We start from the raw sequence: 15,006 nt of genomic DNA on the forward strand, positions 1-15,006 counted from the left end.
CTATAACATACCCAGATGTTTAACAAATAAAGTAACTTTAACAACATTTACTCTAGGTAGAAAAACCCAAAGATCTGGGTTAACTCTTCTTATTTAAATTATACAAAAGACAGCAATCTCTAGTAGCAACATTCTCATGTTTTGTATCTTAAGCATTGATGTTTCTTGATTAAATGAGTACTTAAGGTATCTCGTATTATAATTAGTGGGATTTTTTAAAAATATATAATCATCTTCCTAATGAAAAGGAAATAAACAATACTACAGGGACCCCTTCCAGAGTCTAATTTCCATTTCTAACCATTAAAATAAAAAAGACATGTGGTTATGCCTACAAGGACTACAAAACTCTAATTTTTAATAAAACTGATCTCTTCTTTCTATCACTAGGTACATGAAAAAAGATAATTTTGTTCAAAGAAAAAATTTAAATACTATATTGTTGTCTTCTATAATGTGACTTTCCATACTTTTCCAAACTAAATCTGGTATAATATTAATATAATAAAACAGATCAAGTCAGTATCCACAGTTAAGAGCTATGGTAATTTAGATATTAAAGAGTGATTTTTCTTAAGAATTAGAGCTAGTACTCCACATGAGGTTATAAGACCTAACTGACCAAAAGAAACTTAAAACATAACTTAAAAATACTCTAATTATAAGTAAAATAGTTTATAGAGTAAAAATAACTACAAATACGGGGGAAACATAATCAACCTAGTTTTTTTTAAGTGTGTAAATTTTCGTTGTTTAAAACATGTCTGTCTTTGTCTGTTACCTTCACTCGTTAGGCCAAACAGTCTTCTTGATTATTTTAATTTAGAAATATTACTCTTAATATATGTCACATGTTATGACAGAGGATTTTTTTTTAAAAAATCAGATCTGGGGCTGGAGAGATGGCTCAGAGGTTGAGAGCACTGACTGCTCCTGCAGACGGTTCGATTCCCAGCACCCACATGGTGGCTACAAACAGTCCTAAACTCCCTCTTCTGACCTCCATGGCATTGCACGACACGGGTGCACTCACATACATGCAGGCAATACACTTATACACATAAAATAATTTAAAAAAATAAAATATTTTAAAAAACCAGATCTGGATCATAACAGATTTTAATGATATAATGCATGAATTTTCTCTTTAATAGTTTTATGAGCTTTTCCTCTTTCCTGAAGACCACTCTCTTGCCTACTACTGAGCCTCACTTACATCCAGTTTTAGGAATGAGCCTTCCTAGCAATGAGGGACATATTATAATATTTAATAAATAATATGTGTTCTCTGCATGCACAAACTGTGCAACAGGGAACTGTCAACAGAAGTTCCTGTAAAGAAAGTTCCTGTAAAGAGCCACACTTTCTGTGCAAAGTGACTGTGGAGAGTTTGGAACACTGCAGTTATCTCGGGCCACCCTCAGTCCTCTTACTAAACTATCCAGCACCCCCCTCTGTACCTGACCTAATAGCTTGGTGACCATCAGCTAAATCATTTGGATTGTACAAACAAAGCACTAGTTTTCCTTTGGAATGTATTACCTTAGCTGACCCCTAGCTTCCACCAATCCCAACACTGAAAGCATCATCAGCTCACATCTGAGGCCTACAGCAGAGCCCCCCTTTGCTGTAACCTGCTTCTCTGATGTCTCCACTAATGTGTTTGAAAAATCTGTTGATTTATGACTTTCTTTGTTCTGTCACTATAAAAACTTCATGAAATTATTTCTATGTTGGAACATGGAATTTGGGATGGTCTAAGTCTGTGTTCCCTGGCTATGACCGTTTATACACAGCTTCGGGATAAACCACTGCTTATCCTTTTTGAGATGAGAGTTGTGTTTCTGTGTTAAAACCCACAATACAATTTTATAAACTCTTTTAAAGATCAGTTGTCTTTTAAGGAAACTAAAATTACAGCCAAGGACTGTAAGCTGCCCGGGTTTGCCATCTTAGCCCCTTGTGACCCTTGCCTTTAGATCTGAATTTTGTCCCTTTCCATCCACCCTCTGGCCCCTCTTTAGACACCCTGTAATGCTGGTCTCCAGGTAAGCAAATTTTCAACATTTGTTTTCCATTCTCTCTCTCTCTCTCTCTCTCTCTCTCTCTCTCTCTCTCCTCTCTGTGCATGTGTCCACAAATGTGTATGGAGGTCAGAGGTTATGCTGAGAGTTCTCCTCAATCCCTCTCCACCTTATCCTTTGAGACAGAGTCTCTCACTGAACCTGGAGTTCACTGATCCTGTTACACTGGCTGGCCAGCAAGCGTCAAGGAACCCACCTTTTTCTGCCTGTCCAGGACTAGAATTACAAGTGTGCGCTGCCTCACTCGGCTTTTTATTTTGGGCTAGGGATCTCTGAACTCAAGTCCTCATGCAAGCACTTTACCCACCGAGCATCTCCCCAGTTGTTTTAATAACTGAAAAGTAACTCTTTTATCCCCAGGATGTCATCCTGTTTGTCTCTGGTCTCCTTTGTTCTGGAAAAGGGAGTGCAGCGGCCTGGAGAGCTGTCCCGCAGCCTGGAGAGCTGTCCCCCAGCCTGGTGAGCTGTCCCCCAGCCTGGAGAGCTGTCCCGCAGCCTGGAGAGCTGTCCCCCAGCCTGGTGAGCTGTCCCCCAGCCTGGAGAGCTGTCCCGCAGCCTGGAGAGCTGTCCCCCAGCCTGGTGAGCTGTCCCCCAGCCTGGAGAGCTGTCCCGCAGCCTGGAGAGCTGTCCCCTGTTCTCCCATTGGAACGTTTTCCGTGTCCAGTCGTTTTCATCTCATGTCAGCTCTGCTCCATGACCGACTTATCCCTTTATATGTCTCTCACTTTGAGCTGTGACGATCATTTGGAATCTTTACAACATGTCCACCAAATTCAAAGGATTTGGCTGTTTCTCTTCACCTTTCTCTGGGCTAGCCTCTCCCTCTAATTCCGTGTGTGTTGAACTGGTTGGCATCTCTGGCCACTGAGGCCCTGCCATCGTCCGTTCCTTCCCTGCTATGTTGTTTGTCTGTCTCTAATTCCACTTTTTTCCTTGTTGTCTCCACTGTGGAAAAGCATTCACTTGGCAAATTGTGCTTCTCTGCTTGGACTTGATTTTTTTTTGAAGTCTCTAAAACTGTAACCAAGCACACATGTGAAGCCGCCCCAACCTGTGGCTGCTCTAAGGCACTAGGTACATTCACACAACTCTGCCACCGCTGCCATCTGGCCGCAGGATTCTTTTTTATCTTACAAACCTGAATCTGTGCCCAGTTTCAATTGTAGGGTTTTGACTGTTTTCAAAGCTTATTTCCCTCTCTCCTGGGAGCCCCATTCTACCTCCATCTCTGTAAATCTGACTGTTCTTCATGGACGAGGACTCAGCACAGCATGTCCAATCACGATTTATTTCACTTGGCAGGTCGTTCTTGGGGGTCATTCAAGTCAAAGCATCCTCTTTTTTCTAAAAAAAACTTTTATTTAATTAGTGTGTGTGTGTGTGTGTGTGTGTGTGTGTGGTGAATACATATATGTGGATGTGGTTACCTGTTGGTGTATGTGGAGGCCAGAAGTTGACATCAGGTGTCTTCCTCAGCCCCTCATCCTCTTCCTCTTTGAGACAGGGTCTCTCATTGGACCTAGAGTGCACCTATTTGGCTTGGCTGGCTGGCCAAAGAGCCCCAGGGATCTTCTTGTCTCCTGCTCGGCAGTGCTGGAGTCACAGACACCTGCTGCCAGTGTGAGTACTCAAGATCCCAACTCAGGTTTACATGCTGTGTAGCAAGTACTTTACCTACTGAGCCACCACCCCAGTCCCTCCTTCCCTTTTTAAAGTTGACTATACTTACATTGCATGTACATATTCTTTTGTTTTGTTTTTTAATTGGGAGCTGGAGAGATGACTACTTGCTTAAGAATGAGAACTATATAACTTGAGTTTGGTTTCTAACACTCATGTCAGGCGACCACCTGTAACCCCAGCTCCATCAGATCCAGTGCCCTCTCTGGCTCCTGTGGGAACCTGCAGTCCTTTGCAGGCACCCATACAGAGACACACAGACATACAGATAATTAAAAAATAAATTTTAACTGTTCTTTTATTGATAGACAATTGTGTTGCTTTCACTTGGGGCTCTTGTAAACAACACTGCATGTGTGGCACATGGTTTTCAAATCTGTGCTGCAAACCTTCACTCTTAACATATAGAGACATGACTGATTTGACACCAAAACCTTTTAATTCTGTATTCTTACCTAAATGATTTCGTATTCTAGAGACTTTTTGTGGACTCCGATGGATTTTTAGTATTTTCTATATAGCCCATCGAGTCAGCTGCCAATAAGCACAGTTTTATCCCGTTCTTGTCAATTCTTCCCTATTTCTTCTTCACTCTCTGTCGTCCTTCCTCAGGCCTTCAGTTGTCTTCTCTGTTATGTTACATCCGTCTTTAAATCCACTGACCCTTTCTTTTGTCATTTCCGCTATGAAGAACATTCAATGAATATTTCATCTGAGGGGGATTTTGTTGTTGTCGAAGTGAGGATCAAATGGGCGCCTTGCGATGCTGGGCAAGTGGTCTGTCCGATCTCCAGCTCGCCCACCTGAGACCTTCTACTTTCCAGCTCTGGACTTTCCATCTGGACTTGACTTTTTAAATTTTTTTTCTGAAACTGTGGGAAAACACACATGTGAAATTTACCATCCCGACTTGCTGGTGCGTAAGGTGGCATTAAGTATGCTCACATCGCCTGTTACCACCACCACCATCTCTCCCCAGACTTCTTTCTCATCTTGCAAAACTGAAGCAACAGTGTAAGGTTGCATAGGTGTGTGGAGCAGCTATCCTGGCCTTGTTTCTAGTGGTAGAGGGGAAGATGATGAGACTTTCATGGTAAAGTGTGATGTTCGCTGTGGCTTTCATGGACACCCTTCAGCAGACCAAGGACACACCTTCATGAGACACCTTCTTTTCACAGTTAATTGACAAGTTTCCATTGTAAATGGAAGTTGAAATTTACCTAGTTCTTCTCCCCCCCCCCCCAGCCTTTGGAAATGACCAGGAGGTTTTTCTTTAGCAGGCTGATGTGAAGGACATTGACACGTTTTCTAACCTTGAACTCACTTTGCGCTCCCGGGATAAACAGTGGCTCCTGTGGAGATGAGCAGATGCCCATCTAGAGTCTGTTCTCTCCTTCCACCTTTGTGTGGGTTCCAGGGATCAAACTCAGGTCTCTATGTAGTGAGGGCCTTTACCTGCTGTGTCATCTTGCTGACTCAGTTTTCCTTCCCACTGATGTCCTTTGTGTTGGTGTTGGAGTAAATTGATGCTGGCCTTGTAATGTGACTTAGAAACTGTTCTCTGTTATTTTTCTGGAAGGACTTGGGTAGAATTACAGTCCCATCATTAACTGTTGGGTAGAATTTGCCTGTGCAAATCACCCGAACCGGAATTTTGTTTTTGTTTTTTGGAAGGTCAGCCTTAAATGAAAGGTTCTGTTTGTTCAGTAGATAAATCCATGCTTGCCTTGTTACCTTTCTAAGGGTCGGCCACTTACCATAGATTGTTCCTGTGTGAGGCCGGGCCTGTTCCCACTGTGACCTTAGCGTCTTTTACACGTTTGCAGCAGGTCCTCTGCTGAGGACCCATCCCAGGTCCTCATGATCACTAGGCAAGCAGTTTACTGACGAGTTACACCCCATCTTGAAAAAAATGATCATTGTGCAAAATGGAAGCAGCCGTCAGTGTTGAGCTGCTGTGGTGAACAGCTGTCCTTGCCTTGTTTCTGGTTGGCAAGGGGGAACTCTGAGACTTTCACCATTAGGTGAGATGTTTGCCGTGGTTTTCATGGACGCCCCTTAGCGGGTCAAGGAGGCATGTTCTTTTCACAGTTAACCCAGGGTCGCGATCATAAATGAAGGTGAATTTTTTAAAGTCCTCCCCTTTTCTTTCTTATTTCCTTCTGTTACCTTCGTTCATTTTCTAATTTCTTTTTTATTCAGTGAGGACACACTTACCAGAATTTAAAAGAAAAAAACCCAGTACAGACAAGCTGGAAATCTCAGCAGCTGCTTGGAGGAGGGACGTGGAGGAGAGAAGGAAAAAAACATCATGGCGTTTGAGTTAAGCCAGCCTGGAGGCCAGGTACGCAGAGGTACACAGACACTCCCGGCAGGCAGAGGGCTTTGAGAGACAGAGTGAAACCCAAAGTGTTAGGGAAAGCTTGCTTAGAAAAGAGACGGGAAAAAAGGAGAGGTTATGCAGACTTGTCTGCAAGAGATTACCTCTTATTTTTAAATTTAAATTTAATTCGATTTAATTATTTTATCAGGGCATTGAGTGTATGCGTGTGTGCATGTGTGCACACAGGGGCATGTGCCCGTGCACTTGTGCAGAGGCCCCAGGAGGGTGTCAGGCGTCCTGCTCTATCACTCCCCTGCCTTATTTCCTGGAGATGGGGTCTCTTGTTGAATGTGGAGCTGGCTTTTTTTTTAACTTAAAAAGCTTTATTACATTTGTTTATTGTGTGTCTATGTATGTGCATATGGAAGTCAGAGGAAGCTTTCAGGAGTCAGTTCTCTCCTTCTGCCACCATGTGAGTCCCAGAGATCAAGTGTAGGTGATCGGGCTTGAGAACAAGGACTTTGCCCACTGAGCCGCCTTCCAGCCCTTTGCTAATTCCTTTCTTCTTTCTTTCCTTCCTCCCTCCCTCCATGCCTTCCTTCCTTCATTCTTTTTTTCTTTGCTATTGTTTTTGAGAGAGTCTCACTATACAGCCCTGGTCAGCCTGGAACTCACTATGTAGACCAGACTGGCCTCAAACTCAGAGAGATCCGTCTGCCTCTTCTTCCAGGGTGCTGGGATTAAAGATGTGCTCCAGCACACCCACTTGTTTGGTATACCTTGGATCCATGGAGTATTGAGAGCTGTATTTCATTTCCAAATGTTTCTGGACTATCCAGGTATCTTTCTGTCGTTGATTTCTAGTTTAAGTCCATTATGGTCAAAGAACACGCACGCTCTTAACTTCCTCAGTGTTAATGCCTTTGATGCTTAGTTGTCAGTGGCCTGTAACTGCTTGGCTTTGGAGAGTGGGCCTCATTCACACTGGGAAGAGCAAATGCTCTCCTGCTGTTGGCTCTGTGGGTTGGAGGGGAACAGATGCTAACAAGGCAGTTGGCAGTGCTCCCAGGTCTCTGGGCTGATTCTGTCTCCTTACTCTGTCGATGGGTGGAGGCTCCCCTGGCCCCTTGTGTCTGTCCCTTCACTCTTTCAGTTTTCGTCTCCCACTCTGTCTTTTAGGGAGCACACATTTATGCCTGTTCGGCTTCGTTGGTGAACTGATTCTCATCATGTAGAACGGTGCTGTTTGTACCTAGCCATCTTCTCGGTGCTGGAGGCATCTTTATGTGATGCTAATATAGACTTCTCTTTTTTTGTTTCAACTTGTGTTTGCCTGCTGTATCTTTCCCCATTGCTTTTTTTTTTTTTTTTTTTTTTTTTTTGAGACAGGGTCTCCTTGTAGCCCCAACTGGCCTATAACTTGCTATATAGACCAGGCTGGCCTCCACCTCACAGAAATCCACTGGCCTCTGTCTCCCAAGTGCTGGGGTTCAAGGCATGCACCACCACAGCTGCTGGGCCTCCTTGCCTTGCTTTGGATCCATCAGGCTGAGGAGCCAAGAAGTAAACACTTAGCTTTGTGAGTCACATTTGATTTGTCATCTCTTCCTCCTAATCATCCTGTAAAACGGGTCATGAGTCAGAGGCTTAGAGCGTGCATTTCCCTTGCAGAAGACTCAAGTTTGGCTCCCCGCACCCACATCAGGTAGCTGACAACCTGTAATTCCAGCTCCAGGGACTCTGATACCTTGGGCCACTGTGGGCACCTGTACTCACATGCACATACTCACACATAGATATGGACACATAGACATACAATTTTTTAAAAGTAAAATAAATCTTTCTTAAAAATAAAACAAGTCATGAGGGCTGGGGGATGACTCAGCCAGTTAAGGACTTGCCCTGCAACCATGAGGACTTGAGTTCAATCCCTAGCAACCGCATGAAAAGCCAGACAGGAAGTTGTACATTTGTAGCTCTAGCACCAGAGAGCAGAGACAAGCTGGAACCTGGGGCTCACCAGCTTGGCTGAATCAGCAAGGGCTGAATCTGGGCTCTGTTTCCAAAAATTTGGTGAGAGAAATTGAGGAAGATAACGGATATCAATCTCTAACCTGCACGTGTGCGTGAACCTATGTGCACCCCCACAGGCAAATGTGCTCACACACACAGATGCACACACCATGCACACCCAAAGCAAAAGCAGGTTATGGGTAGAATTTGACCTGTGGGACATAGTTTGCTGATTACCTAATCCATACAAACATTTCTGAAGTATGTTTCTTATACACAGCATCCAACTGAGTCAATTTGTCCACTTGCTTGATTGTTTGGACCAAAGGAAACCATTTTTGATTTTTAGTTGACGTGTTGAGAATCATAGAAGATGGTTATTGAAGAACTTGGATTTAGGTCTGCCATTGATTTTTCTATTTTTCTCATTTAATTTCCATTGGCTTTTCTGCCTCCTTTTAAAGTTCTTGGAATATATTTTAGTATCTGTGTGCCTCGTGTAATAGTGTTTTGCTATGTCACTTTGCACACTTTTTCATTGTTCCTTTAGGGGTTATATTCACACTTCACTTTTCCATAATCTACTTAGGGTCAGTAGTTCAGCACCACAATTGTATATGAATTGCAGCTGTAAATGTTGACTTTTCCTTTCAGTACTGTAAGATGTGCTGTTTATAACTCATGCCTGTCTGGAAGCACTGCAACGAGGAGAAGCAGCGACCACTCACCCAGATATCTACTTTTCTGTGGCTCTTTGTTAAAAATGTATGGCCAGGCGTGGTGGCACATGCCTTTAGTCCCAGCACTTGGGAGGCAGAGGCAGGCGGATCTCTGTGAGTTTGAGGCCAGCCTGGTCTACACGGTGAGCTCCAGGCCAGCTGGAGCTACAGGGAGACCCTGTCTCAAAAATACAAAAAAACAAAATTATGATTATTTATGTCTCTCTGTACATGTACGCCACATGTGTGCAGGTGCCCTCAGAGGCCAGAAGAAGGTGTTGGATCCCCTGGAGCTGGAGTTGTAAGCAGTTGCGACCTGCCTGACATGGGTGCTCGGAACTGTACACCTGTCCTCTGGAAGAGCAGCGAGCGCTCTTAACTGCCGAGCCTTTTCCCCAGCCTGTGCTTCTTCCTTTCTGAAGCTTCAAGTTTTGATGGGTTCTCACCTTCGTCTTATCTAAAGAGCATCCTTTCATGGACCTTTCAGGGTAGGTCTCCTGGTGATAAATTCTTGCAATGGTTTTCTTATATGCTGTGGTTTTACATTAGAAGCCTCCTGGAGGCTCAAGTATTTGAACATGGTCAATTGGCAATACTGTTTGGCAACGTCAAGGAAACTTTAGGAAGTGGAGGAAGGAGGAGGGTGGGCATTGAGGGTTCCTTGTCCCACTCCCAGCCTGCTGTCCCTTCCTGCGTGTCCTCGAAGGTATCAGTGCTCAGCTCTCTGCTTTGGCCACCTCTGCCACAGGGCTTCCCCACCATGACTTAGCCTCTGGAGCCGTAAGCCCAAATTAAATCTTCTTTCTAGCAACTAACTGCCTTGGTCATGATGTTTTATTACAGCAACAGAAAAGTAAATAATACAGATCTCGTTAATTTGCCTTTATTTGTTTGTGTATGTACATTAATTGTATAGTATGATCTCTTCTTTTGAAAAAAAATGCTTGTCCTTTCCCTGGTGTGATTTTGTCCTGTGCATCTGTTGTTAGGAGCAGTATTTGGTTATCTCCGTCCGTCTTCTCTCACAGCAAAGTGAGAGCCTCCGCCTAACGGAGGTCCTCGTGGACATGGACACGAGCCCTCTGAGGCCTCAGAGCTGTCTTTTCGGCTGTGAACTAAAGGTCGACAAAGACTATCAGTTTAAGAACACCAGTTATCGTAAGAACAGTCAGTTTAGAAGTGATTTACACATCGCTGAGGCAGAGGCAATGGAGTATGAGGGCAGTCCAATTCAAGTAACACTGGCAACTTTCAAAATGTCTGTACAACCAACAGTTTCCCTTGGGGGATTTGAAATGACACCACCTGTTGTCTTAAGGTTGACGAGTAGTTCAGGCCCCGTACATATTAGTGGACGGCACCTAGTAGCTGTGGGGGAAGGACACAGAGCCAGAAGAGGAAGATGTAAAACTCCTCAGTATATCTGGAAAGCGGTCTGTCCCTGGAGGCAGTGGCAAGGGGCCTCAGATAAAAAGGAAAACTTGATGAAGATGGTGAGGACGATGATGATGATAAAGATGATGAAGATGACACTGAAGGAAAAGCTCCAGTGAAGAAATCTATCTGAGACACTCCAGTCAAAAATGCAAAAAATCAAATGGAAAAGCTTTAAAACCATCAACACCAAGATCAAAAGGTCAAGAATCTTTCAAAAAACTTCTAAATCGCCAAAAGGACCCAGTTCTGTAGACGACATTAAAGCAAAAATGGAAGCAGGTATAGAAAACGGCGGTTCTCTTCCCAAAGCGGAAGCCACGTTCGTCAGTTCTGTGAAGAACTCCTTCTGCATGACTGACCAGGAGGCTATTCGAGATCTCTGGCAGTGGAGGAAGTCTCTTCAAGAAAATAGTTCAAACCATTTGAAATATTCCATCTTCCTTTGGTTCTGTAACCGTTGATACCTGTTGTCTTTTTTATAATGCAAGGTGAGAACTCCCCCTACCATGTTTGATAAATGTTTCCAGGTTTCATTGCCAAGAATGTGTTGTCTAAAATGCCTGTTTAGTTTCTGAGGATGGCGCTGCACCCTTTACTTGGTTTGAGTAGGTAGGAATGTTATGATCGGCTGTAGTGACAGTGGTGGTCAGGCATGGAAATGGTGGGGAGACAAAAACATACATGTGAAATAAACTCAGTATTTTAATAAAGTAAAAGAAATAAATGTCCCATCCATCTGCCCATTTACGGATCGGATGACTTATTCTTTCACTGTTTCATTGTTGTCATTTGCTTTGGAACTATTTCTCTAAATAGAACATCTTATTCATTCTTTGATCATTTCATACATGTATACACTGCATCTTGATCATATGCACCCCAACTCTCCCTTCCACTCCCCCAATCACCCTAAAGTGTCTCCCTTCCTCCTTGGTATCCTCTACTTTTTTCATTGTTAAAAACCCACTGAGGGGCTGGAGAGATGACTCAGTGGTTAAGAACACTGGCTGCTCTTGCAGAGGACCTGGGTTTGATTCTCAGCACCCACATGGCAGCCGACTACCACCTGTCACTCCAGTTCTAGGAGATCTGATGCCTTCTTCAGACCTCTGCAAGCATTGCACTGACACAGGTGCACTTACACATATGCAGGCAATACACTCATACACATAAAATAAAAATAACAAAATATTTTTTAAATGACCACCGAGTTCAGTTAGTGCTGCCTGCTGGGATGTTGACTGAACTGGTTTCTTTGATCTTGTGCAGGGACCGCAGCTGCAGTGAGTTCATGGGTACCACAGACACGTTCTGTCCCTAAAACAGAACTTGACAGCGTTCCTCCCTAGCCTTTGGCTCTTACATTTTTTCTGCCCCTCTTGAAGATGTTCCCAGAGCCATGGCAGGAAGGAGTTGATATAGACATCCCATTTAGGGCTGAGCACTCAATAGACACTTATTCTCAACACTTTGACCAGTGATGAGTCTCTGCATCAATTGCTGACCCCTGAAGAGAGAGGTTTCTCTGGCCAACATTGAGGCAGCACTAATCTATTGGTATAAGCACAAAGATTTAGAAGGCGGTTCGAAGAGCATGTTGTTTAACAAAGCAACAGAAGTAGGTTCCTCCCTAGGGCCTGTGATCTCCCAAGCTATGGGCTTTTGTCCATATTGACATTACCAGGTATGAATTCCCTCCTGTTGAGCATGCCTCAGATACAATCAGAAAGCAGCAACTGATTCCCCTCTTAACAGTCATGCCACTGCTGCACCAGACAGGTCAGTACTGTAGTACACAGTGTTCACTGCTGAGGAAGACTATCAACGTCTTTTCCACCCCCTGCAGTCAGCATAGCCCCTTCTGGCCCTGTGACAGCTGGCCGGCAGGGAGGAACATGTCAAGTCAGTCACAGCTTGAATTCTTTGGTGTTCTATAACCAAAGTGTGTTGCATCTTCAGCAATGGGGTTTTACCGTTTGGTTCTGGTGAGCAACTGAGAGCAACAGTAATAGCCTGTGTTCTTTGGGGAGCTTCCAGGGCACCCCTGAACTCATAGGGTGGTGTCCCATGCCTGGTACTAAAATTTCCATTTAATAACCCATGTCTTTTGGAGAATGAATTGTCTAACCATCCAGGATATCTGTGTTCAAACTCCATATATATATGGAGACATGGTCTCACTATGAAACCATGACTGGCCTCAAACATATTATATAGACCAGGCTGACCTCGAACTCATGAAGATCTACCTGCCTCTGCCCTCTGAGTGCTGGGATTAAAGGTGTGTAGCACAACGCCTGTCTAAATTATATTTTTAATTAGTTTGGAAAGTAGTGGGTTTTCATGGAAGTTTTTCATACACACTTAGTTTGGGTTGACCCACCCCCACCTGTTCCTCTTCCCTTACCCCTCACCCACATCCCTGGCCAGACTTTTAACTTTCAGTGTTACCCTCCAAATTCACACACCTTCGTGTCATATGTGTTCTACTGTCCCCTGTCCCCTTAAGACCCTTTTCCCTCTCCCTCTAATGGACCCTTTCTGGCTTCCTGAACTCTCCAGATATTCCAAATTAAACACAAAAATCTGAAAATCTAAATCTAGAATCCACATATGAGGAAGAACATGAACATGTGACATTTTCTTTCTGGGCTGAGTAAACTCACTGGTACATTTTCCAGTTCTGTTCATTTTCCTGCAAATTTCATTTTTCGTTACAGCTGACTAAAAATCCATTGTATGTGTGTACCATATTTTCATTACCCATTCATCAGCTGATGGACAGTCAGGCTGGTTCTGTTGCCCGGGTATTGTGAATTGGGCAAGAATGAACACGGATGTGCAAATTTCTCTGTGTGAGGATATGGAGTCTTTTGGATAAGTACCCAAGAGTGACGTAGCTGAGTCACATGGGAGTTCTAATCTTAGCTTTCTGAGAAACCTCCACACTGATTTCCATAGTGACTGTATCAATTTTACGGCGCCACTAAAAGTAGGTAAATGTTTCCCTTTCTCCTTATCTGTGCCAGAGCTTGTTAGCATTTGTCTTCTAGATGATAGTCATTCTGACTGGGATAGGACAGAATCTCAAAGTAGTTTTTAATTCGCATTTCCCTGATGGTCAATGACGTTGAACACCTTTCAATGCTTACTAGCAAGTTCTGTTTCTTTTCAGCACCCTCTGTAAAATTCCATGACCCATTTTTTAATACTTAATTTTCTTGAGTTCTTTGTATATTTTAGATATTAATCCTCTGTCAGATTTATAACTGGCCATGATTTTCTCTGATTCTGTAGGGTATTTCTTTATTTGGCTGACAATTCTCTTTACTGTACAAAAGATTTTTAATTACAAGAAATTCTATTTGTTGACTACTGATCCCATTTCCTGCATGATCAGAGCCCTACTTAGAAAGCCTTTACCTGTGCTTATGTATCTTGTGCGTATCCCTACTTTTCCCTCTAGCAGTTTCAGGTCTTACATTCAGTCCTTTACCCATTTTGGAGCTGATTTTTATGCACAGTGAGTTAAGAACTAGTTTCATTCTTCTACACGAGGAAATCCAGTTTCTCCAGTACCGTTTGTTGAAGATGCTGTCTTTTCTCCAAAGTGTATTTTTAGCATCTTTGACAAAACCCAAAGTCTGTAGTTGTATGGTCCTGTAACTGGGTCCTTGATTCTATTCCATTGATCTGTACGTCTATTTTTTTCTCAGTACCATGATGTTGTTGATACTGTGCGTCTTCAGTGTAACTTAAATCAGTGCTCTTTTGCTTGGGATCACTTTGGCTGTCCAGGATCTCTTACAGTTGCGCTTCCATATGACTTTTAAGATGTGTTTTCCTATTTCTATAAAGAATGTCACTGGAGTTTTGATTAGATTGCATTGAATCTGTAGATTTATATGAGTAAGATAGCCATTTTTTTATTTTACTTAAAAATATCTTGAGTATTTCAAACATGCGTATAAGACATTTTGATCAAATCCATGCCCACTCCTTCCCATCCAACTCCTCCCATGTATCCCCATCACTTTTTTCTGATAACTTCATGGACTCTTTCTTCTTCTTTGATTTATTTATTTTTATGGGGCTTTTTTGCTATTCTAACATTCCCCCCTCTGATGAGGTAACCCTAACATCTTTTAGGGATTAGATAAAAGCTCCCAAATACTTTTGACATTTTTGGCCTTTGGAACACAGTATGTTGCCGAAAGGCCCAAAGACATTTTGACTTTTAGCCAAGAAACTGAGTACTTTTCTTTGGGGTCGTTTTACCCTAACTGCCTAGTCACTTCCTACCTCCTAGTCTTATCACACCATTCTCTGAAGCAGTTACCCAAATTGCAAATAGGGAATCAGGACACAGACTGCTCTGGCTTCTTCCATGCTGCACAGGGATGCAGGGTGAGGCAATCGGGGTACCCCTTCAGTGGGTCTATCTAAAAGACTCCCAAATTGCATAACTCTTATCTGTAGGGAGAAAAGAAAGTCCTTGAATGGTGCCTAGGAGATGTGCAGGAGAAGTAAAGGCAAGAGTAATAGGCATTACAAGTTCTAGACAGGGAACCAGACAAAAGTCAGAACTGGGCAAATTTCAAATGTTCATAGCAAAGTCTAAATTGGAATTTCTTCACAAGAGCTTCCAAAAGCATCCTTCTATTGGGTTCCTCCTAATTTTTCTTTTGTCTGCCAAGGCTGGACTCGAGAGTGATGGACTCGGGATTTGTTTTCAGGCACTTTGATAGCT

General features: G+C 43.1%; 1 pseudogene; it reads left to right on the forward strand.

The window, feature by feature from the left end:
* The first annotated feature begins 9,886 nt into the window (after positions 1–9,886).
* Positions 9,887–10,782, forward strand: LOC103741811 (annotated as a pseudogene).
* Positions 10,783–15,006: the final 4,224 nt, after the last annotated feature.

This window comes from Nannospalax galili, unplaced genomic scaffold (assembly GCF_000622305.1).
Source record: "Nannospalax galili isolate Female #2095 unplaced genomic scaffold, S.galili_v1.0 scaffold231, whole genome shotgun sequence".
Taxonomy (NCBI): domain Eukaryota; kingdom Metazoa; phylum Chordata; class Mammalia; order Rodentia; family Spalacidae; genus Nannospalax; species Nannospalax galili.